We start from the raw sequence: 24144 nt of genomic DNA on the forward strand, positions 1-24144 counted from the left end.
CACCACGGCAGAGAGATCCCACGGGCCAGAGTCTGCGGACAAAGGGCTCTTCTGACATCTACAAGCCAGGGAGCGGACTCCTGAGGCTGCAGGTGCGGGTAGTCCACCATCACACAAACAGGTGCAGAGAAAGGCAGAGACCACCAACCGGGTGGGGGACCAGACTGCAGCCAACTGCGGACACCAACCACCATCACCTTGGTTTACCAGAGACTTGTGTGTGTTTCTAATCGGGAGTACACCAGTGCCCTCCGGCCGCCTATCTCCCTGCACCGCCAAACACTCCCAATGGGTCCCGGGGTCACCATCCTTGCCCACGGAGGGGTTAATAACTTTCTGTATAACATCTCCTCCGGGTGCCCCATAACTGCAGCGGTGGTGTCCACCTTCACCACATCCCATGGGTGACGTCACGAACTTAACCACGGCTCTGGCCGTACACCTACGTCCCCTAAACCGCCAGCCCCCTTTCAGATCAGAGTGCACAGGACCCCCGGGTCGGGAGATGCTTGAGACACCCACCAGCGAGCCCAGATCTGAGCGGCTCGGCTCCTGACTATTGGATTAGGCCTTTTCCTTAACCCTCTGTATGTTGGACCATCAGCCATTAACTTGCACGCTTGATTAATTCTACTGTACAATATTATATTTGCTTTGTTTTACACTAACAGACTTCACTGCACCCAATTGTGTATTTATGGTTTACAGCACACGTGCACTTTTTTGGGCACACACCATTTTTTCAAATTATTTATTTAAATAATTAAAAAAACGACATAGAATCCCCTCTATTTTTGATAAACAGCAAAGGGAAAGCTGACAGCTGAGGGTTGCAGCCCCCAGCTGTCTGTTTTACCTGCGCTGGTTATCAAAAATAGGCGAGAGCCCACGTCATTTTTTTTGTCAGTGTAGTACGCCACTTTTCCAGAGTGACAATAAAGCATACAAAACCAAAGATAAAATGCATTTACAGGACAAAAATGTTAGGAAACATTATTTTCTGTGTATTCACTTGCATATAAGGCAGATTAAAAAAAAAGAGAAAAAAACCCAAACACCTCCTTTACCCTAAACTCATACATTTTGAAGGGTTATTAGGTGGCCTTCACTCGTACATTTTGGAGGGCCATCAGGTGTCCCTCATTCACACATTTTGGTGGGAAATCAAGCTGCCCTAATGCCAATTTTTTTCAGGGCTACAAATTTTGTTTTAAAAAATAAAACCATAAAGTTTGCAGGCAGGAGCACAAAAACATGCTCATTCATGAGACCTAGCTTCCTGTCCCACTTTGCAGGGGGGCGCGGCCCAACAGTCTTGAAACCAGAACAGTGTAAACAGGTGGTCGGTTGGATGGCAAATAATGCTTCCTGTCTATTTCCCAGCACCACCCTATCTTACACGCTGTCCAGTTTCACTAGTCAAGAGACAGGACCACATAATCCTCACCCTGATCCCCCTTTCTCCCACCATGACAAGTCTTAGGAGACAAGTGATGCCACACTCAGACAATCTGAGGAGATGTTTACATTTCCATTTATTGATTTTTCTGGCCCACTGACCCAGGGCCGGATTATAGGCGGGGCAGGCGGGGCTCCAGCCCAGGGGCCCCCACCAAAAGAGCTTCTAAGGGGGCCCCCACCACCAGGGCCATACTTGTCAGCATTTTTTTTTCTTCACACCCTCTCCCCCTCCGTAAAGACAGTCTAATAAATCAGCTGTGTTTTCGGAGGGGTTGGGGGGAGTGGGGCGGTGCACCGGCATTTATTTGTATCTGCGTCTTTAAGACGCAAAAACAAACTGCGGGCACAGGACGCTGAATGACCCCGGAAGTACCAGTGCTTGCACTTCCGGGGTCAGAGGTGTGCCAATGAGGTCCCTATGTGCTGCGGCCGTCATGGGCGTACCCAGCGAGGGGCGGGGGGGCTCCTGCCCCCCCCAGAAGCAGGGACACGGTGTAATGGGCCGCTGTATGTGCAGCCACGCTCCTCCGCAGTGTGCATGCAGGCCCGACACACTAGCTGCAGCAGGAGCAGGAGGCAGCGCTGTGCTGTGCCGGCTCTGCTGTGTACTGTGTGTCCGGCATGCACACAATGAGGAGTGCAGCGGAGCCGGTGCTCGCAGCTTCGTCCTTCTTCCTATTCAAATGTATTTGCGTCTTTCAGACGTAAATACATTTGAACAGCGCGCCGGGACTGGGCCCCGCCCCCGACGTGCAGCAACGTGATGAGATCAGCACCTTGCTGACGTCATCACAGTGCTGCGGGCGCCGGCACACGGGACATCAGATGGTAAGCGCTCCATGAAGGAGCTGAAGAGACAGGTTTAATTAATGATGATGAGTGGGGAGGGGCTGAGGACACATAGCGGGGAACATCTGTGAAGGAAGTGGAACACAGCTTTGTGGCAGGCAGAGGAGGAGTACTGTATTCCGAGGGAGGGGGGGAGGCAGGAGTGTGTAGGGATGGGGCAGTGTGATTTGTGTGTGTAGGGGGTGATGAGGGTTGCATTGTATTGTGTGTGTGGGGAGGGGTAATGGGGGGTGCATTGTGTGTGTGTGTGTGTGTAGAGGTGATGGGGGGTGCATTGTGTGTGTGTGTGTGTGTGTGGGGGGGGTGATGGGGGGATGCATTGTGTGTGTAGGGGGTGATGGGGAGATGCATTTTGTGTGTGTAGGGGGTGATGGGTGGGTGCATTGTGTGTGTGTGTGTGTGTGTGTAGGGGGTGATGGGTGGGTGCATTGTATGTGTGTTTTGTGTGGGGGGAGTTATGGGGGGTGCATTGTATTTGTGTGTGTGTAGGGAGGAATGGTGGGTGCATTGTATTTGTGTGTGTGTGTGTGTGTGTGTGTAGGGGGTGATGGGGGGTACATTGTGTGTGTGTGTTTGTAGGGGGTGATGGGTGCATTGTGTGTGTAGGGGGTGATGGGGGGTTCATTGTGTGTGTAGGGGGTGATGGGGGATGCAGTGTGTGTGTGTGTGTGTGTTTGTTTGTGTGTGTGTGTGTAGGGGGTGATGGGGGGTGCATTGTGTGTGTGTGTGTAGAGGTAAAGAGGGGTGCATTGTGTGTGTGTGTGTAGGGGGTGATGGGGGGTGTATTTTGTTTGTGTGTGTAGGGGTAAAGGGGGGTGCATTGTGTGTGTGTAGGGGGTGATGGGGGGTGCATTGTGTGTGTGTGTGTGTGTGTAGGCGATAAAGGGAGGTGCATTGTGTGTGTGTGTGGGGGGGGTGATGGGTGGGTGCATTGTGTGTGTCAGAGCTGTGTGTGTGTGTCAGAGCTGTGTTTGTGTCAGAGCTGTGTGTGTGTGTGTGTGTGTGTGTCAGAGCTGTGTGTGTCAGAGCTGTGTGTATCAGAGCTGTGTGTGTCAGAGCTGTGTATGTGTGTCAGAGCTGTGTGTGTGTATGTGTGTCAGAGCTGTGTGTGTGTCAGAGCTGTGTGTGTGTCAGAGCTGTGTGTGTGTCAGCTGTGTGTGTGTCAGAGCTGTGTGTGTGTCAGAGCTGTGTGTGTGTCAGAGCTGTGTGTGTGTGTGTGTGTCAGAGCTGTGTGTCAGAGCTGTGTATGTGTGTCAGAGCTGTGTGTGTATGTGTGTCAGAGATGTGTGTGTGTCAGAGGTGTGTGTGTGTCAGAGGTGTGTGTGTGTCAGAGGTGTGTGTGTGTCAGAGCTGTGTGTGTGTGTGTCAGAGCTGTGTGTGTGTGTGTGTCAGAGCTGTGTGTGTGTGTCAGAGCTGTGTGTGTGTGTCAGAGCTGTGTGTGTGTGTGTGTCAGAGCTGTGTGTGTGTGTCAGAGCTGTGTGTGTGTGTGTGTGTGTGGGTGTGTCAGAGCTGTGTGTGTATGTGTGTCAGAGCTGTGTGTATGTGTGTCAGAGATGTGTGTGTGTCAGAGGTGTGTGTGTCAGAGGTGTGTGTGTGTCAGAGGTGTGTGTGTGTCAGAGGTGTGTGTGTGTCTGAGCTGTGTGTGTGTGTCAGAGCTGTGTGTGTGTGTGTGTCAGAGCTGTGTGTGTGTGTCAGAGCTGTGTGTGTGTGTCAGAGCTGTGTGTGTGTGTGTGTGTCAGAGCTGTGTATGTGTGTCAGAGCTGTGTGTGTGTGTGTGTGGGTGTGTCAGAGCTGTGTGTGTGTGTGTGGGTGTGTCAGAGCTGTGTGTGTGTGTGTGTGTCAGAGCTGTGTGTGTAAGAATCAGTCTGTGCAGCACCCCAGAACTATATGGGTCCCCCAGAGCGCTATGTCACCTATCCCAGTAATGAGTACACCACCAGAGCTGTTTGCCACTCCAGTAACGTCTATGCCCCCTGCCCCTCCTGTAATGTATATATTGTAGCCCCCAGCTCCTCCTGTGATGTATATACAGCAGTGTTGTCAGTGTGCAGTCATGTCTGTTAGTGACAGCCATCGTGAAACACAGCCACATGTCCTAAAGGAGCTGGACGGAAACAAGCGGGAGAGGTGAGTGAGGCTGCTGGCGATTTCCCCATATTAATACCTGTAAAGGCTCATGCACACGTAACTGCTGAATATTCTGCAGCGATTTGACAGCACATGTGCGCGTCAAATCGCTGCAGAAACACTGCATAATGGATGCAGTTTTTCTTTACAAAAAATGCCGATTTCATGCGCTCTGGCTGCTGCCCCCACCATATACAGAGCGGTGGCTGCATCCATAGCACACGGAATAATTGACATGCTCATTTTATGAACTCACAGATTTGGGTCAACGTTTTAGCACCCAAATCGCTGCGTTCATAAAAGCAACGTGCGCACGTGGCATGCACAATCTACATAGATGGGGATGCAGGACGCATGCATTTACACTGCAGTGCTATACGCAGTGTAAATGCATGGAATTACGCAACGTGCGCACGAGCCCTAATGCGTCTGTGTCTGCATGTGTGTCAGTGTATATGACTGTGCATATATTTGTCTGTTTATATGTATTTTTCTGAATTTGTCTTCAAATATGTATATATACGTATGCCTGTATGTGTATGTGCGTGTCTGTGTGTGTATGTGCATGTCTGTGTGTGGATGGGGCCCACTGAGACTCTTTCACTCGGAGGCCACAAAAACCTGGAGCCGGCCCTGGCTGCCTTAACATTGGGATCAATAAAAAGTATGTGAGTAAGGTTCTGTACGCACGTTGCGTATTTGCATGCAGTTACGCTGCGATCTGCACCTCAGCGTAACTGCATGCGTCCTGCATCCCCAGCACAATCTATGAAGATTATGCAGGAGCTGTGTGCACGTGGTGTATTAGAGCGCAGCGATTCGGCTGCTGCCTGAAGCGCTGCGCTCTAAGAAGTGACATGTCCCTTCTTTCATGTGCTTTGGATGCAGCCCCTGCTCTGTCTATGGGAGGAACTGCACTCAGAGCGCATGAAATTGGCTTTTCATTACGGACTCTTTCTGTAGCGATTTGAAGCGCATGTGTGCTGTTCAAATTGCTGCAGAAATTTCTGCAGAGACAAACGCAACGTGCGCACATAGCCTAACTCTACTATCTGTGTATAAGTGACGGATGTGAGTGATCCTGGACTGTGTCTGTATTGTAGTACTGTAAATCTGAATGTGGCAGAACAGGATAAGATAAATGTTCATTGGATTTATATCTAAATGCTACGGTTCGCGCTCTACTGTTGTGGCTAAAAATGTTAACGTTATGGGGCCCCCACCAGATTTTCTGCCCAGGGGCCCCCACCAACCTTAATCCGGCCCTGCACTGACCCAACCTGGAAAGGTGCCATGCAGAGCGAGGAAAGTAGCACACAGAGAGAGAAGCCACAGCATCACAGCAGGCAGGAAGAGGCAATGGGCTGGCCAGAGGGAGAAGACGAGCAACTGTACCCTAGAGCACCCAAACAGCAAGTTCCCGGGGACTGAAGCTCTAGTTCCATGAGGATTTCCTCCACTTCCTACACCAATTCCTGCACCCCCTCCTCCAAGCACATCATCCATATAAGTTGCAATCTGTAAATGTGGCGCCCCTGAGGCTCAGTCACCACAGGGTACTGCATCTCTTTTAAGATGTAGTATTCATTCCGGGTAAGAGGGGCTTAATCACTGGTGTTTGTTTCACTTACACAATTCCCAGCCCATGAGTCAGTTAGTTATACAAGACAGAAAGACAGCCTGGGAAATTCCCGGTTACCAGGGCAACCACCAATTAGTCATCCCAAGGGTGGGGGCTGCCTGAGGAAGTGAGCAGACACAAGCAGTTTCTAGTTAGAATAGCCTGAGACTCTGAACAACATGGTTGGTAAGAGAGAGTGCTTGAGAGCTTCTCTTAGCTAGAACCGGGCAGACTGGAAGAGGGCAAGAGGCAACCAGTGGAGATGGTGAGACAGAGGAGAACATGGTAACTGGAGGTCGAGCCTAACCGTTCCCAAAGTGCCAGCGCTAACAGGGTGCAGAAGCCCTAGGCAGATTATACTCTAATTTGTCTGCTAGAATCTGCAGGGGATGGGGATTTCAAGTCCCATTACCCACCACCCATTTTCCCAGAGCATAGTGACACAAAGGATCCGGGGTCGGGATTTCAGCCAGGCCCCACAGCGAGGATCCGCGCCACCTGCATACAGGATGGGACATTTAACGTTAGCAGAGACACAGGGTTCCCCAAGCCGCTTAACGCCACGGTTATCCACAACCAAGTGCAAGGAAGGGAGGTCTAACACTCCACAGACACCTGTGATTGCCTCTTATTTACCCGGTACCGGCTGAGGCCCATGGCGGAGGAGAGCGGCATCTCCGGGAAACCTTAAGAACTGTGAGTAAAGAGAATTTTGAACCGCAGCCCCCTGTGTTATCATTGTCTTTGCCGTCACCCTGCGCGTCGGCGCTTCCATGGACTACTGCCCTGGTCATCCACCTCCATGGACTACGGCCCTCGTCATCCACCTGGGGCCCGCTCCACCTCTGGAGAGCGATACCATCCTGGCTGCCATAACACCTGCCCTGGCGAGGAATTCTGCAGAGGTGGCTAATTCCTGGCCGCATACCACAGGTGGTGTCATGACAAACTCTCCCAACCACCCCAATTTCCCTTTATTTGCTGTACGCCTCGGGGCGACAGAACCAGGCAAGGCCACCCGTGACATCGCCTGACCTGACCTGTGACTGCCCAGCGACAAGTAGGTTAATCACCTGCTCCATGGGGCGCTACATCATCACTGCCTTGGTGAAGCGGCAACAAGCTCTGATGAAACTAATTTATTAAGGTGACAAATAGCTCACCACCTCAGAGTTGTTGAAAGATATAACTCCCCAGACAAAACTGTGACTCTTTCCGCTTAATCTACAGCGAGGCATGGTCATATGTAATAATTGCCATAACCTGGTGGCTGCTCTGAAGCTTTGCAAGGTCACCCACATACCATGCTGGGCCCACATGAACTTGTTGGTTCAGTGTCTTCTGAAAACCTACCCAGATTTGCCTGAGCTACTTATGAAGGTATGGAACTTGTATGCACATTTCCGCAAGCCAGCTACAGCTGCAGCCAGTCTTGCAGTGCGGCAGCAGAGCTCATAAGTGCCAGCTCACCAACTAGTATGCGACTTGCAACCTCATGTTGGAACTCCACATTACAAATGTTAGCGAGCCTTTGTGAGCAGCAGAGGGTAATAGTTGAATACCAGCTAAAACATGCACATTAGTATTCTGCTTACCTTCCACACATAACAACCAATGAGCGGGCATGGATGTCTGACATCTGTGAGGTTATACAAATCTTTAATGAATAAACTAAGATGGTGAGTGGCGATGACTCCGTAATTAGCATAACCATCCAACATCGGTGTGTACTTAAATGCTCGCTGCTCACAGTTTTGCATGTGGACCAAGTTTAGATGGAGAAAGAAAATACACAGGGTGATACTACCCAACCCAGCCTCATATCATCTTCTCAGCAGAGATTGGGTGATAATGAAGGGCAGGAAGACGAGTCTGAAGAGGATATGGATATGGAGAGTTGTTCTCTTGGTGGAGACAGGGAAATCTTACCTGTTGGGAGTCTGGCACCCATGGCTGACTTTATGTTCTGCAGCCTTTCCCATGACTCTCACGTTATTCTCATTGTGGCCAACACCGATTACTGGTTGTTCCCCCTTCTCCACATATGCTACTTTCCATCTCTCTTTCCTGAGGTGGAGAGGGCTAGTAAAATGGTACAATACCATCATGCCCTCTTTTGACAATTAGTACAAAAACTTCCCGTCTGGCGGCATTGGTCATAGTTCCTTGACCAACCAAGGAGGAGAGAAAAGGGAGACACTCAACAGCTCTATCATAGGCAGGAGAACAATATCAAAGCTATGCAACAAGGTGCCCATGCCTTTATGTGCGTGGTAGTGTTACAAGGAGGGAAAAGTTTTGAAAGATGTACCGTACCAGCGTTCTCCATGATTCCTCTGTACTTCTGAACTATTGGGTATAGAGGCTGCACACGTGGCTTCTAACGTTTTGTCAGAGCAGGTTTTTAATGCTGCTGAGGGCATAATAACTGATAGGCGCATCCGCCTGTCAACTGAAAATGCTGACAAGCTAACTATTATCAAAATGAACAAGGCCTGGATTGGCCCCGATTTTTCAACTCTAGTTGATGTGAGCAGCATAACAGAAAGCCAATTCAAATGTTCCTTTTTTTCTGGTGTATTCCAATGCACCCCCTCCCACCCATAAAAGGGTATAATACGGTTCATGATTTCCTGCCCTCCTCCTCTTCCTCCACCATATCAACAGGGTCATCATGTGGCCCTCACTCCAAATTTTTAGAGCGCCACCAGGCAGGCCTCACTCACATATTTTAGAGGGCCAACAGATTTCCACATTAATACATTTTGGTGGGCCATCAGGTGGCTCTCACTCATAAATTTTGATTGGCCATCAGGCACCACTATTTTTCATTGTGTGTCATCCCAGTCTTAGATCACTACGTGTCCCATAACATTACCTGTGTCCTAACCAATGCAATTACTGGGAAGGTCCACTTAACGATCGACACATGTGTGATGCCCAGGCAAAACCAGGTGTGTGGGCGTCACCCTGTGTGGGCGTCACCCGGACCTACCTGGACTTGGGAAAAGGGGTGCCACTAGTTCTTAGTGGTGGCACCAGGTGGCAGGTTTATTTGGGTGGAGGGAACAACGGGAATCCGGTCCGGTCAGTTTTGCAATGTTTGCGTTTAAGTAAAGTGCCTCCCATAAGGGAAGAAAAATTGTCTTATTGTTAGTATGCTTGTGAACTTGCTTTATCTTTTTCAGTTCCGGTTACAATAAATGTCGGTGCCCGGACAGCCCGCGGACGGGCTGTTTTTAATCAAGGGGGAATGTGACGCCCTGGCAAAACCAGGTAGTCACAGATACATCTAATCCTCCTTGGTAATTTGATCCCACACAGATACAGTTCTACAGACACACCCCTCCCCCCAGTGTGAGAGCTAAACTGAGCAGCAGGGGAGGGGCTGGTGCAGAGTGTGAGAGGAGAGGGAGCAGAGCAGACCAGAGTGTGGAAGCTCCCAGCTGCTGTGGAGTGTGGAGTGAGCTCCAGGAGTGCAGGAAGGAGCCAAGGTGGCCGGGGCAGGGTAGTGGCCCGCCGGCATAGTAATCAGGCTCCGGATTGTCGCTGGGGAGTGAGCTCCCCGTTCCAAGCTGAGGAATTGAGGAGGCTTCCTATAGTAGTGGACAGAGAGAGAAAGGGCCCTGCTGTACCGGGTGTGGGATCCGAACACCCTCCGTACCAAAGGCTACGGACACCGGTAATTTTTGGTTAATCCCTGACTCTGGGTGAGTTTTTTTGCAAAGCGAACTGTGAGTAACAACATCCCCCGGTCCAACCGGGCACGCAGCTCTGAGACGGTGGCCCATCTCCCTGCACTACAAAGCCCAATGGGTCCCAGGGCCACCATCCCTACCCACGGAGGGGTTAACATCTTGCTGCATCACTATCGGCCCCCGGGTACCCCCATAACCGCAGCGATGGTGTCCATCTTCACCACAACCCGAGGGTGGCGTCACGGAACATGGACTACCAAAATCTCCCCTGTATATAATCACCCTTTTGTTGTGGTGCCTGGGATAACAGACCAGGTCACGCCACCGTGATACCCTCAGAAGTGACCCCTTGGCCCGGATCTGAGTACCCTACATCCCTGGGCGACACAAATGCACAAGTGCTTGTGGCCAGGGATACTAAAGTTCCCTGACTGCACACTGGGTGAACCTTGTGGAGGCAGGGACCGAATCAGATCCTGGGGCGACACACGTGCTACCGATGCAGAGGATTGTGGGCTCTAGTTCCATCAGGGTTTCTGCCACCTCCAACAACAGTTCCTGCACCCCCTTCTTATCCATCTCCAAATTGCCATCTCTGAGCACATTGTCCAAATCAGTTACTAAGTGGAAGTACTGCAGCACTGCCACGGTGAAGCGGCAAAAGTCTCTGCTGAAACTAATTTCTTTAGATGACAAACAGTATAACGCCAAAGAGTGGTTGAAAGATATAAGAGACTAGACAGATATGACTCTCAACGCTGAATCTACAGCCATTAATGGTCATGTGTGATAATAGCTGGAACCTGTTAGCATCTCTGAAGCTTAAAAATCTTGCACACGTACTATGCTTGTCCCACATGCTCAGCTTAGCAGTTCAGCGATTTCTGAAAATGTATCAAGATTTGCATAAGCTACTTGTGAAGGTATGCTGCATGTGCGCTCATTTCCGTAAGTCAGCTACAGCTGCTGTTTGTCTTTCAATGCTGCAGCAATGCTTGCAAGTACCACTTCACTGACTGGTGTGCGACATGACCATGCACTGATAGTCATCATTACATCATTACATATATTGGCAAGGCTTTGCGAGCAGCAGAGGGCAGTAGTTGAATACCAGCTACAACATGCCAGTTGGTATTCCGGTCAGCCTCCACACATAAGAACTGACAAGTGGGCATGGATGTCTGATGTCTGATATCTGTGAAGTTCTACAAAACTTTGAGGAATCAACCAAGATGGTGAGTGGTAAAGCCATAATCAATGTAACCATCATTCTTCTGTGTCTACTCAATGCTTTTTACTCACAATTATAGAGTAAGCTTTGAATGTGGACCAGGTGGAGATGAAGAAAGTACACAGAGTGCTAAATGCTTGCATATCCTGACTGCTAGCCCTGGAAATGTTAATGTTTAGGCGTGTGGACACTGAGGCTTATCGCAACCTCATGGCCACTATATTTCCCGTTGTGCAGTCTCCGCCTTAAACCAGCATTTGTCTCATAAGATCAGCTGTGCTTTGACCAACACAGGTCGGTTATAGCAGCAAAATACCTATACAATGCAGGAAAGCAATAAAACCTACTGTACCTATATGCCTCCAATCCAAAACTATTCGTCCTCTATCAGCTATCCTTACACTGAATGCAACTACAGTCGTATAAATGGAGAATAGAATAGATGTTGACCTGACAAGGACTTTTCGTTTTAGGCTATGTGCACATGCTGCGTTTTTTTGACTCTGCGTTTTTGTGCGTTTTTTGCTGCTAAAAGTGCACAAAAACGCACCCGCGGCAAAAACAGCGGCAAAAACGCATGCGTTTTTACCGCGATTTGGTGCGTTTTTGGCTGCGTTTTGCTGCATTTTTCCAATGCATTGCATGGGGGGAAAACGCAGAAAAACGCAGGAAAGAATTGACATGTCCATTTTTTTTAGCTCAAAAACGCAGCTTAAAAAAAAAGTTGTGTGCGAACAGCAAAAATGAAAACTCATAGACTTTGCTGGGGAAGCAAAGTCATGCAGTTTTGAGGCCAAAAACGCACCCAAAAAATGCGCAAAAACGCTGCGAAAAACACACTGTGTGCACATAGCCTTAGGCTGCAGCAGCAAGGACTGTAAAGTAATAAACCCTGCCTATATGCCTCTAATGCAAAACAATCTCTTCTACGGCAACTCTCCCTACACTAATTGCAGCTAAGAGCAGTATATTAGGAAATAGTAAAGATTTAAATTAGCCCTAAAAATAACTTTTGGGTTACCGTAATAGCATTAAGGAATGTACGGCAATAATCACCTAGATGCCTCAAATACACTGTCCCTTCTCCACCAGCTCTCCCTACTTTAATTGCAGCTAAATCCAGTAATATTAGAGAATAGAATAGATTTGAAGTGGCCCTGAAAATGACTTTTTTGTTAACATGGCAGCAGCTAGGTCTATAAGATTATAATGCCTGCCTACATGTCTCTAATACACTATCCCTTCTCCAACACTTCTCCCTACACTAACTGCACCAGAGTTCAGTAATATTAGAGCATAGAATAGATTTAAATTAGCCCTTAAAAGGACTTTTGGGTTAACGTAGTTGCAACATGGTCTGTAAGACTAGAATCCCTGCCTACAGGTCTTTAATATACTATCCCTTTTCCACCAACTCCCTACACTAATTGCAGCTGAGAGCGGTATTATTAGAGAATAGAATCTATTTGAATTGACCCTAAAAAGGACTGTTGGATAAACATAGAACCTGCAAGGACTGTAAGGTTATAAAACACTTTTACACACTGTCTCTTCTCCAGCAGAGTATGGCGTCACGGGGTCTTATATAAACCCAATGATGCAATGCGGCCGGCCAATAACAGTAATGCCAGTAGCCAGCTTGGCTACAGCATTACTGTGATTGACAGGCAATCCCCGCATGTTTACGGACTGAAAAACAGTCACAAACATGGGGCTCCCGGGTACCAGAATACTCGATCGAGAGACCCCCGAAACAGCCAGTTATTCTCAATCCATTAATGAGCAGTACCGAGCATGCCCGCTTACCAGTACCTTTAAGAAATTAAAATTAACTGATCGGTATGTAGCACATAGTACTTGATATAATGATCTGGGGAAAAAAAGTGTGATTGAACTTAGCAAGCTGAGTTGCTTTAATGCAGAGTTAAAATATAGGCTGTATGGGTAAGAAGGGCAACGACGTGTGTATCATGTGACCTAGAGCTCTGCATAGTTGCAGTTTTAACACTGAAAACTCTTTTATTCATTGCTTAAATTCAATTAAATTGTTCATCTCTTTACGCACTGTGTAACTAACACAAATTAATTTTGCTAGCTAAGTACACAGAAAAAGCTGCTTTTCAGCTGGCACCCGACTGGAATATCTGAGTTGACATTGCGTTGAATAACGCTAAATCATTCTCCTTGGTTACATTATGTTACTATATAACTTATTAATGCAAATGAAGTGAATCTGATGTTTAATGACGAATTACCACATTGTGTGCGTACAAATGGCTACAGAAAAAGAGGAACCAATTGTGAAAGTCATGTCTGTATGCACTTATAGTGGCAGAATATATTAAAACATTTAATGGAATTTGCAACATGTTTCTACAGGAAAGCTCTTGTAGAATTAACATAGATTGTACATTTAATTTTAAAATATGGACCTTATGTTATTTTCAACAAGTGACAGTCAGGATATTTTACATACAGTGATGCTAAAAGTTTGTGAACCCTTCAAATTTTCCATATTTACTCATAAATTTATCTAACAAAGCATCATATTTTTCACACAAGTCCTAAAAGCACATAAAAAAGAATCGAATGAAAAATATTAGACTGTTTTTTCCCAAGGAAAATAATCTATTATCACATGACTGAGTGGCAAACGTATGTGAGCCTTTGATTTCAGTATGTGGTATGTTCAGCAATAAATGCATCTAAATGTTTAATGTATTTACATATATACCAGGATCCAGGATATAAGTACCAGGTTGGGGACATACATACTAGGATGGGCCCAAGATGAGGACATACTGTATATATTAGGTTGGGGATCATTCAAACCCGGATGTGCTCAGGATGAGGACATAAATACCAGGATGGTGGACATATATAACAGAATGGCGGAAATATATACCAGAATGGGCAAAGTATGGTGAACATATATACAGAAGATTGGGACATACATACCAGATGGGGGACATATTTACCAGGATGTGGCATACGATGAGGGACATATTTACTAGGATTGGGGACATATATGCCAGGATGGATCAAGGGTGGGGGACATACAGTATATACCAGAATAGGGGACATATATATATATCAGGATGGGGAACATATATACAAGGATATGGCCCAGTAAGGGGACATATATACCAGGATAGGGGGCATAGTTATCAGAATGAGGGACCTATTTACCAGGATGGGGCTTAAGATGATATGCATACGAGTTGAGGGTGGGTCTTAGCATGAGATCCATATATATCAGGATGGTGTATATATTCACCAGGAAGGGACCCAGGATTGGGGACATTAGTACAGGATGGGGGACATTACTCCATAATGAAAAGGGGAGGGGGAGCAACTCGTATGTCTTCATTGGTTTTAGAATGCTACAAGAGCCCATACATCTTGCCAATATGCAGAGGGGCCCAGGTCAAATTTTGCACCAGGGCCCACTGGAGTCTTGTTATACCACTGGTTTTGCACATTGACTTGTAGGAATTTTAGTCCATTCCTCCTCACATAACAACTTCAACTGTATTACTTTGATAGCTTTTATCATTTCAGGCCTGAAGTTCTTCCTTCTTTTGAGATTCTGCTCATGGACAGATGTTCTGACTAGAGATGAACGGACCTGTTCGATAAAGGTTCTCCAATTTTAAACTTGGTACGAGCCTTAGCCTTATCGGCTCGGGCTCGGTAACCCGTGCACTTTCACCAAAAGTCCGCAATGTTCATTTTTGTTTGATCACTGATTGTGTTTTAAAAATTGCTTTTCTAATAACATGTTATGCTTTTGGATACGACTGTGGTGGTGTATGATGAATGGGGGGAGGTGTTCAATGAGTGCAGGGAGTGGTGACTTAAGAAAAGCCAAAGGCCCGCGGAGCCATTTTTTTTTCTTAAATTGATTTGCGGATGTTTCTGCAGCTAATCACGGTGCAGCAAACATCCACAAGGTTCAGACATAAGGGCTTGTGTCATTGTCTGCCTAAATCACATGTCCTTTCGCATATAAAATGTGCACATGCGGCGTCGGTGCCATTTTGTGAATGTGACACATTAGGGAAGGTGCTGCCGCCTGTGCTGCTAGATAGTTAGCTTAACTAGGGGTGTAATCAGAGGTAGTTGAGATAGATAGGAAAGAGATAGTGTAGAATAGGAACATGCAGTGTAGGGAAAGATGTGTGCCATAAATCTACATTTCATGATAGAAATAGGGATTGCTACTTGTGAGTGCCTGCTAAAATGTTACCAGTGAACGATGTAAAAAGGTTTTGTTACTTATTACTGCCAAATTAGGCAGTGAAACATTTTAGGTATTGTTAGTTAGTACTACCTGCTGTAAATTTGGCAGCAAAGTAGCTAAAAAGGTCTTGGCAGTTTTAATTGCCTGTTCAAAATTACGGAGTCAACCAAATGTACTTTTTTATTTTCACGACTCAACATTATAAAATTCTGTGTTGAGGAGCTAGGGTAAGGAAAGCTGCCAAAATGTTATCACCTTCAGACATATTTTTGGGATCATGGTCAGGCAGGGTTTCTATAGCCCGAGCTCCAGTTTAGGCTCCCTTGTTCCTCACACCCCATGACAAAATTTCCATTTTTTTCCTTCCACATTGCTTTAGTTTCTGTGAAGCATCTGGAGGGTTAATACATTTCTTGGCTATGGTTATGAGCAGTGTGAGGGGTGCAGTTTTGGGTATTTTCTATGACCTAGGCCTCTCAAAGTCACTTCAAATGTGATGTGCTCCCTAAAAAATTGTTTTTTAAATTTTGTTGGAAAAAAATAAGAAATTGCTGATAAACTTGAACCCTTCTAACGTCCTAACAAAATAAAATTATGTTTCAATAATTGCACTGATGTAAAGTAGACATGTGGGAAATGTTATTTATTAATGATTTTGTGTGACATAACTCTAAGGTTTTAGGGCATAAAAATATGAAGCTTGAAAATTGTGAAAAGTTTTGCCAAATTTCTGATTTCTTCTCAAATATACGCAACAAATATTGTCCTAAATTTACCACTAACATGAAGTACAAAAAAATAAAATCACTGGGATCTGTTGAAGTGTTCCAGAGTTAAAAGCTCATAAAGTGACTCTGGTCAGAATTGAAAAAAATGGCCTGGTCAGGAAGGTGAAAAGAGGCTGGCGGTGAACAGATTAGGCCTTACAGGTGTTGGTGGCTATTGTCTTTGAGCAGTGAACTCCTTTGAAAAAAATGTAGCTTTATAAAGTTCTTTGTTTCTTGTCTAAAGCCCTTGGGGGCCCTTTTGAACTTGCAAAGAATTGTGATAGGAACAAAAAAAAGTAAAGAGCACTCTTATTTCAATAAAAATATCTGTTCACTAGTGATGAGCGAGCATGCTTGTCACTACTCGGTACTCGCACGAGTATCACTGTACTCGGGCTGCTCGGCGGGGACCGAGTAATCTCGCGATACTCGTGCTTTACTCGTGGTCTTCATTTCTGCATGTTGGCGCTCTTTTGAGAGCCAGCCCTCATGCAGGGATTGGCTGGCAGACCACTGCAATGCCACAGCCCTGTTAGTTGTGGAATTGCAGTGATTGGCCGGCCTGCACAGCGTCACCGAGCCTTTATATCGGCCGGCGCGCTGTGCTCTGCTCACAGCTATTCTGACAGTGAGTGTAGGGAGAGTGTCGCTGATTCAGGGAAAGCTTTGCGGCCCTTTATAGCTTTTTCAGTTGCAGGGCTGCAAACAGTGTGACCAAAAGTCCTTCTCAGGACTATTCTAGTTGTATACAGGCAGGCAGGGTATAGCCAGGTCGGAGTACAGTAGCAGAGTCCTTCTCAGGACTATTGTTGCTATATACAGGCAGGGTATAGCCAGGTCTGAATACAGGCTAGTGACCAAAAGAGTCCTTGTCAGGACTATTGTAGCAGTATACAGGCAGGCAGGCAGGCAGGGTAGTGGTGACCGTATACCAGCCTTCATATCTGGGGCTGGTGTACACAGTGTAAAACAGTCCAGATAGTGTCTGACTTGTCTGTACTGTAATTGTCGCTCCCCAAAAAAACCTGTTAGTAGGTTATTATTGCGTCCGTGCTTGGTTTTTAAAACCGCACGTGTGTGCCTGTTGGTGGCAGCGTACAGGTGCACTGGTGTGCGTTTACCAAACTATTATATAACGCACAAGTGTAGTGTATAATACACGTCAGTCAGCAGTGGCTGATAGTGTCAGAGTTCTTAATTTTTGCTCCTAAAACCTGTGTTAGGTTATTATTGCGTCCGTGCTTGGTTTTTAAAACCGCACGTGTGTGCCTGTTGGTGGCAGCGTACAGGTGCACTGGTGTGCGTTTACCAAACTATTATATAACGCACAAGTGTAGTGTATAATACACGTCAGTCAGCAGTGGCTGATAGTGTCAGAGTTCTTAATTTTTGCTCCTAAAACCTGTGTTAGGTTATTATTGCGTCCGTGCTTGGTTTTTAAAACCGCACGTGTGTGCCTGTTGGTGGCAGCGTACAGGTGCACTGGTGTGCGTTTACCAAACTATTATATAACGCACAAGTGTAGTGTATAATACACGTCAGTCAGCAGTGGCTGATAGTGTCAGAGTTCTTAATTTTTGCTCCTAAAACCTGTGTTAGGTTATTATTGCGTCCGTGCTTGGTTTTTAAAACCGCACGTGTGTGCCTGTTGGTGGCAGCGTACAGGTGCACTGGTGTGCGTTTACCAAACTATTATATAACGCACAAGTGTAGTGTATAATACACGTCAGTCAGCAGTGGCTGATAGTGTCAGAGTTCTTAATTTTTGCTCCTAAAACCTGTGTTAGGTTATTATTGCGTCCGTGCTTGGTTTTTAAAACCGCACGTGTGTGCCTGTTGGTGGCAGCGTACAGGTGCACTGGTGTGCGTTTACCAAACTATTATATAACGCACAAGTGTAGTGTATAATACACGTCAGTCAGCAGTGGCTGATAGTGTCAGAGTTCTTAATTTTTGCTCCTAAAACCTGTGTTAGGTTATTATTGCGTCCGTGCTTGGTTTTTAAAACCGCACGTGTGTGCCTGTTGGTGGCAGCGTACAGGTGCACTGGTGTGCGTTTACCAAACTATTATATAACGCACAAGTGTAGTGTATAATACACGTCAGTCAGCAGTGGCTGATAGTGTCAGAGTTCTTAATTTTTGCTCCTAAAACCTGTGTTAGGTTATTATTGCGTCCGTGCTTGGTTTTTAAAACCGCACGTGTGTGCCTGTTGGTGGCAGCGTACAGGTGCACTGGTGTGCGTTTACCAAACTATTATATAACGCACAAGTGTAGTGTATAATACACGTCAGTCAGCAGTGGCTGATAGTGTCAGAGTTCTTAATTTTTGCTCCTAAAACCTGTGTTAGGTTATTATTGCGTCCGTGCTTGGTTTTTAAAACCGCACGTGTGTGCCTGTTGGTGGCAGCGTACAGGTGCACTGGTGTGCGTTTACCAAACTATTATATAACGCACAAGTGTAGTGTATAATACACGTCAGTCAGCAGTGGCTGATAGTGTCAGAGTTCTTAATTTTTGCTCCTAAAACCTGTGTTAGGTTATTATTGCGTCCGTGCTTGGTTTTTAAAACCGCACGTGTGTGCCTGTTGGTGGCAGCGTACAGGTGCACTGGTGTGCAATTTCCAGAAACTTTGATATAACGCACAAGTAGTGAATATACACGTCAGCAGTGCACAGCATTGCAAAATGCGCAAGGGCATTGGCAAGGAACAAGGAAGTGGACGTGATGGTGGTGCAGGCAGAGGCCGAGGTCGTGGGCAAGCTCTAATTTCGCCACAACAAAGGGCCACATCTAGTCGCTCGCACGTCCTGTCCCAAATTCTTGGGGACCGCAGCAGTACACCGCTCTTGAACCAAGACCAGTGTCAACAGGTTGTTAGTTGGATAGCGGATAATGCTTCCAGTCAGATTGGCACCACCACAAACACTCTGTCTTCCACACGGTCAAGTGTCAGTAGCCGTGATACTGCACCGCACATTTCTGAACCTGATCCTCCTTCCTACCACCAGGCTGAGTACACGTCCTCCTCGGACATTAATGATCCCACACTTGGACACTCGGAAGAGCTGTTCACGTTTCCATTCACACATTCTGGCCTCTCGCCAGCTCATATTGAAGTGGGTCATGAGGAGATCGTCTGTACAGATAGCCAAATATTTGAGCAGCCACGTTCTCACGAAGTTGGCAACGTGTCTCAACAAGTGGTGGACGATGATGAGACACAATTGTCAGCAAGTCAGGAGGAGGAGCAGGGTGCGGAAGAGGAAGACGACGTGGTGGATGATCCAGTAACTGACCCAACCTGGCAGGAGGATATGCAGAGCGAGGACAGCAGTGCACAGGGGGAGGGAGGCGTAGCATCACAACAGGCAGTAAGAAGCAGGGTGGTGGTCCCAGGCAGAAGTCAGGCAACCGTTCCCCGTAACAACACGACGACACAAGGTGCCTGTACAAATGTTAGGTCTTCACGAGTCTGGCAGTTTTTTAAGTTGGATCCAGATGATTCAAAAAAGGCCATTTGCAACACCTGCCGTGCCAGCATCAGCAGGGGTACCAAAACTAGCAGCCTGACCACCACCAGCATGATCAGGCACATGTCAGCCAAGCACCCGACTTTGTGGGAAGTACAACAGAGTCGAGGAGCAGTGCTTGCTGATGTCACTGCTACGTCTTCGCTGGTTGTGCATGCGAGCCAATCCTCTGTCCATGCTGCCTGCGAACAAGCCTCCTCCACTCCTGCACCTGCAGTTGCCTACGCAGAAAGAACACCATCATCAAGCACGTCCTTGTCCCAGCGCAGCGTTCAGTTATCCATTCAGCAAACCTTTGAACGCAGGCGCAAATACACTGCCAACACCCCACATGCCACAGTTCTAAATGCTAACATTTCGCGACTGCTTGCGCTGGAAATGTTGCCTTTTAGGCTGGTGGAGACAGAAGCATTCCGTGACCTGATGGCGGCAGCTGTCCCACGTTACTCGGTCCCCAGCCGCCACTATTTCTCCCGGTGTGCCGTCCCCGCGTTGCATAACCACGTGTCACAAAACATCACACGTGCCCTGAACAACGCTGTTTCACCCAAAGTCCACCTAACCACAGACACGTGGACAAGTGCTTGTGGGCAAGGCCGCTACATCTCGTTAACGGCACACTGGGTTAATATTGTGGAAGCTGGGACCCAGTCTGAGCGAGGGACGGAACACGTCCTTCCCACACCAAGGTTTGCAGGCCCTACCTCAGTCAGTGTTTCACCCACACTCTACAGCTCCGGAATGTCATGCTCTTCAGCCTCCTCCTCCTCCTGCGCATCCTCATCCACTGTGCCCTCCACACCAGTCACAAGCTGGAAGCACTGCAGCACTGCCTCGGCGAAGCGGCAACAGGCTGTGCTGAAGCTAATCTGCATAGGTGACAAACCCCACAATGCAGAAGAGCTGTGGACAGCTCTGAAACAGCAGGCAGATCACTGGCTCACACCTCTGAACCTAAAGCCAGGAAAGGTCGTTTGTGACAATGGCCGGAACCTGGTGGCGGCTTTGAGGCGAGGCCAGCTGACACATGTTCCATGCGTGGCCCATGTGCTCAACCTCGTGGTTCAGCGGTTTATAAAGTCATACCCAGAGCTGTCTGATCTGCTGGTAAAAGTTCGCCGCCTGTCTGCACATTTTCGAAAGTCACCTACTGCTTCAGCCGGCCTTGCCGGCTTTCAGCGCCGTTTGCATCTTCCGGCTCACAGACTGGTGTGTGATGTCCCCACGCGTTGGAATTCAACTCTGCACATGTTGGTCAGGATATGTGAGCAGAAGAGGGCAGTTGTTGAGTACCTGCATCACCTAAGCCGTCGGGAAATGGGTCAAACTCCACACATAACACCTGAGGAGTGGAGATGGATGTCAGACCTATGTACCATCCTCCAAAACTTTGAGGACTCCACCAAGATGGTGAGTGGTGATGACGCCATTATTAGCGTCACCATACCGCTACTCTGCCTTCTAAAACGGTCCCTTTTGAAAAACAAACATGATGCATTGCAGGCGGAGCGCGATGAGTTGCAGCAAGAAACAGTAGTGGGTGTGGGTGATAACACACAGCCCAGCCTCGTCTCATCACAACGTGCAGTGGAGGACTATGACGAGGAGGAGGATGAAGACATGGAGCAACTCTCCGGCCAAATTGAGGATATGACATGCACACCAGTCATATCCTCGATTCAGCGTGGCTGGCCAGAGGACAGGGTAGATGAGGAGGAGGAGGAGGAGGAGGAGGAGGAGGACAGCATGTTCAGTCATCTTGTTGGTCAGGCTACTGAAGTCCTGGCTGTTAAGAGTCTGGCGCACATGGCTGACTTTATGGTAAGCTGCCTGTCTCGTGACCCTCGCGTTAAGAACATCTTGGCCGACAATCATTACTGGTTGGTAACACTGTTAGACCCACGCTACAAGGAGAACTTTTTGTCTCTTATTCCCGTGGATGAGAGGTCAACCAAAATGCAGCAGTTTCGGAAGGCCATACTCACGGAAGTAGGCAAAGCATTCCCCTCACAAAACGCTAGCGGCATAGGTCAGGAATCAGTGGACAACCGAGGCGTACAGCCGAGAGAGGCACAAGTCCAATCCGCCAGAGGTAGGGGAACAGTCTTTAAGATGTGGGACAGTTTTCTCAGCCCCTCACGTACCACAGCCCCTGAGGTGCGGGGTAGTGCCACAAGAAATCCTAAGTTTGCCCAGATGCTGAAGGAGTACCTTGCAGATCGAACAACTGTACTCCGACATTCCTCTGTGCCTTACAATTATTGGGTATCCAAGCTGGACACGTGGCATGAATTGGCTCTCTACGCCTTGGAAGTCCTGGCCTGCCCTGCTGCTAGCGTTTTGTCAGAGCGTGTTTTTAGTGCCGCAGGTGGAATCATTACAGATAAACGCACCCGCCTGTCAACTGAAAATGCTGACAGGCTGACTCTGATAAAGATGAACAAGGGTTGGATTGGGCCAGACTTCACCACACCACCAGCAAATGAGAGCGGAATTTAAAGTTTGCCATGTACCTCCACTCACCCATGGGTACACTTCTCGACTTTGGATAATCGCTGGACTGCTCCTCCTTCTCCTCATGCGCCATCATGATGACCGTTACAATAGTTAGGTCTTTGTTTCAGGTATACCCCCAGTGGTAAATTTTTTCGCCCATTCTTTGCAGAATGGACATTACAACGACAGGAGACCCGCTCCTTTGCAATGGGAACAATGTTTTGAGGCCCTCATGCACGTCTCTACCCAGGGACAACGTGGAGCCTCCCAATTTTTGGCTGCCCTGCCTAAGGGCTATACTGAAATACACCCACTTCCTTAAAATGGACACTTAATGTTTTGAGGCCCTCATGCACGTCTCTACCCAGGGACAATGTGGAGCCTCCCAATTTTTGGCTGCCCTGGCAAAGGGCTATACTGAAATAGACCCACTTCCTTACAATGGGCACTTCAGGTTTAAAGGCCATCATGCACGTCTCTACCCAGGGACAATGTGGAGCCTCCCAATTTTTGGCTGCCCTGCCTAAGGGCTATACTATAATACACCCACTTCCTGACAATGGACACTTAATGTTTTGAGGCCCTCATGCACGTCTCTACCCAGGGACAATGTGGAGCCTCCCAATTTTTGGCTGCCCTGGCAAAGGGCTATACTGAAATAGACCCACTTCCTTACAATGGGCACTTCAGGTTTAAAGGCCATCATGCACGTCTCTACCCAGGGACAATGTGGAGCCTCCCAATTTTTGGCTGCCCTGCCTAAGGGCTATACTATAATACACCCACTTCCTGACAATGGACACTTAATGTTTTGAGGCCCTCATGCACGTCTCTACCCAGGGACAATGTGGAGCCTCCCAATTTTTGGCTGCCCTGGCAAAGGGCTATACTGAAATAGACCCACTTCCTTACAATGGGCACTTCAGGTTTAAAGGCCATCATGCACGTCTCTACCCAGGGACAATGTGGAGCCTCCCAATTTTTGGCTGCCCTGCCTAAGGGCTATACTATAATACACCCACTTCCTGACAATGGACACTTAATGTTTTGAGGCCCTCATGCACGTCTCTACCCAGGGACAATGTGGAGCCTCCCAATTTTTGGCTGCCCTGGCAAAGGGCTATACTGAAATAGACCCACTTCCTTACAATGGGCACTTCAGGTTTAAAGGCCATCATGCACGTCTCTACCCAGGGACAATGTGGAGCCTCCCAATTTTTGGCTGCCCTGCCTAAGGGCTATACTATAATACACCCACTTCCTGACAATGGACACTTAATGTTTTGAGGCCCTCATGCACGTCTCTACCCAGGGACAATGTGGAGCCTCCCAATTTTTGGCTGCCCTGGCAAAGGGCTATACTGAAATAGACCCACTTCCTTACAATGGGCACTTCAGGTTTAAAGGCCATCATGCACGTCTCTACCCAGGGACAATGTGGAGCCTCCCAATTTTTGGCTGCCCTGCCTAAGGGCTATACTATAATACACCCACTTCCTGACAATGGACACTTAATGTTTTGAGGCCCTCATGCACGTCTCTACCCAGGGACAATGTGGAGCCTCCCAATTTTTGGCTGCCCTGGCAAAGGGCTATACTGAAATAGACCCACTTCCTTACAATGGGCACTTCAGGTTTAAAGGCCATCATGCACGTCTCTACCCAGGGACAATGTGGAGCCTCCCAATTTTTGGCTGCCCTGCCTAAGGGCTATACTATAATACACCCACTTCCTGACAATGGACACTTAATGTTTTGAGGCCCTCATGCACGTCTCTACCCAGGGACAATGTGGAGCCTCCCAATTTTTGGCTGCCCTGGCAAAGGGCTATACTGAAATAGACCCACTTCCTTACAATGGGCACTTCAGGTTTAAAGGCCATCATGCACGTCTCTACCCAGGGACAATGTGGAGCCTCCCAATTTTTGGCTGCCCTGCCTAAGGGCTATACTATAATACACCCACTTCCTGACAATGGACACTTAATGTTTTGAGGCCCTCATGCACGTCTCTACCCAGGGACAATGTGGAGCCTCCCAATTTTTGGCTGCCCTGGCAAAGGGCTATACTGAAATAGACCCACTTCCTTACAATGGGCACTTCAGGTTTAAAGGCC

The 24144-nt window shown here is 47.7% G+C and overlaps 1 protein-coding gene across 1 annotated transcript in view; it reads right to left on the bottom strand.

The window, feature by feature from the left end:
- The window catches only part of HTR1E (5-hydroxytryptamine receptor 1E), a 353866-nt gene that overhangs the window by 64238 nt on the left and 265484 nt on the right, over nucleotides 1–24144 (bottom strand). The window lies entirely within an intron of this gene.

This window comes from Anomaloglossus baeobatrachus, chromosome 3 (assembly GCF_048569485.1).
Source record: "Anomaloglossus baeobatrachus isolate aAnoBae1 chromosome 3, aAnoBae1.hap1, whole genome shotgun sequence".
Classification (NCBI taxonomy): Eukaryota; Metazoa; Chordata; class Amphibia; order Anura; family Aromobatidae; genus Anomaloglossus; species Anomaloglossus baeobatrachus.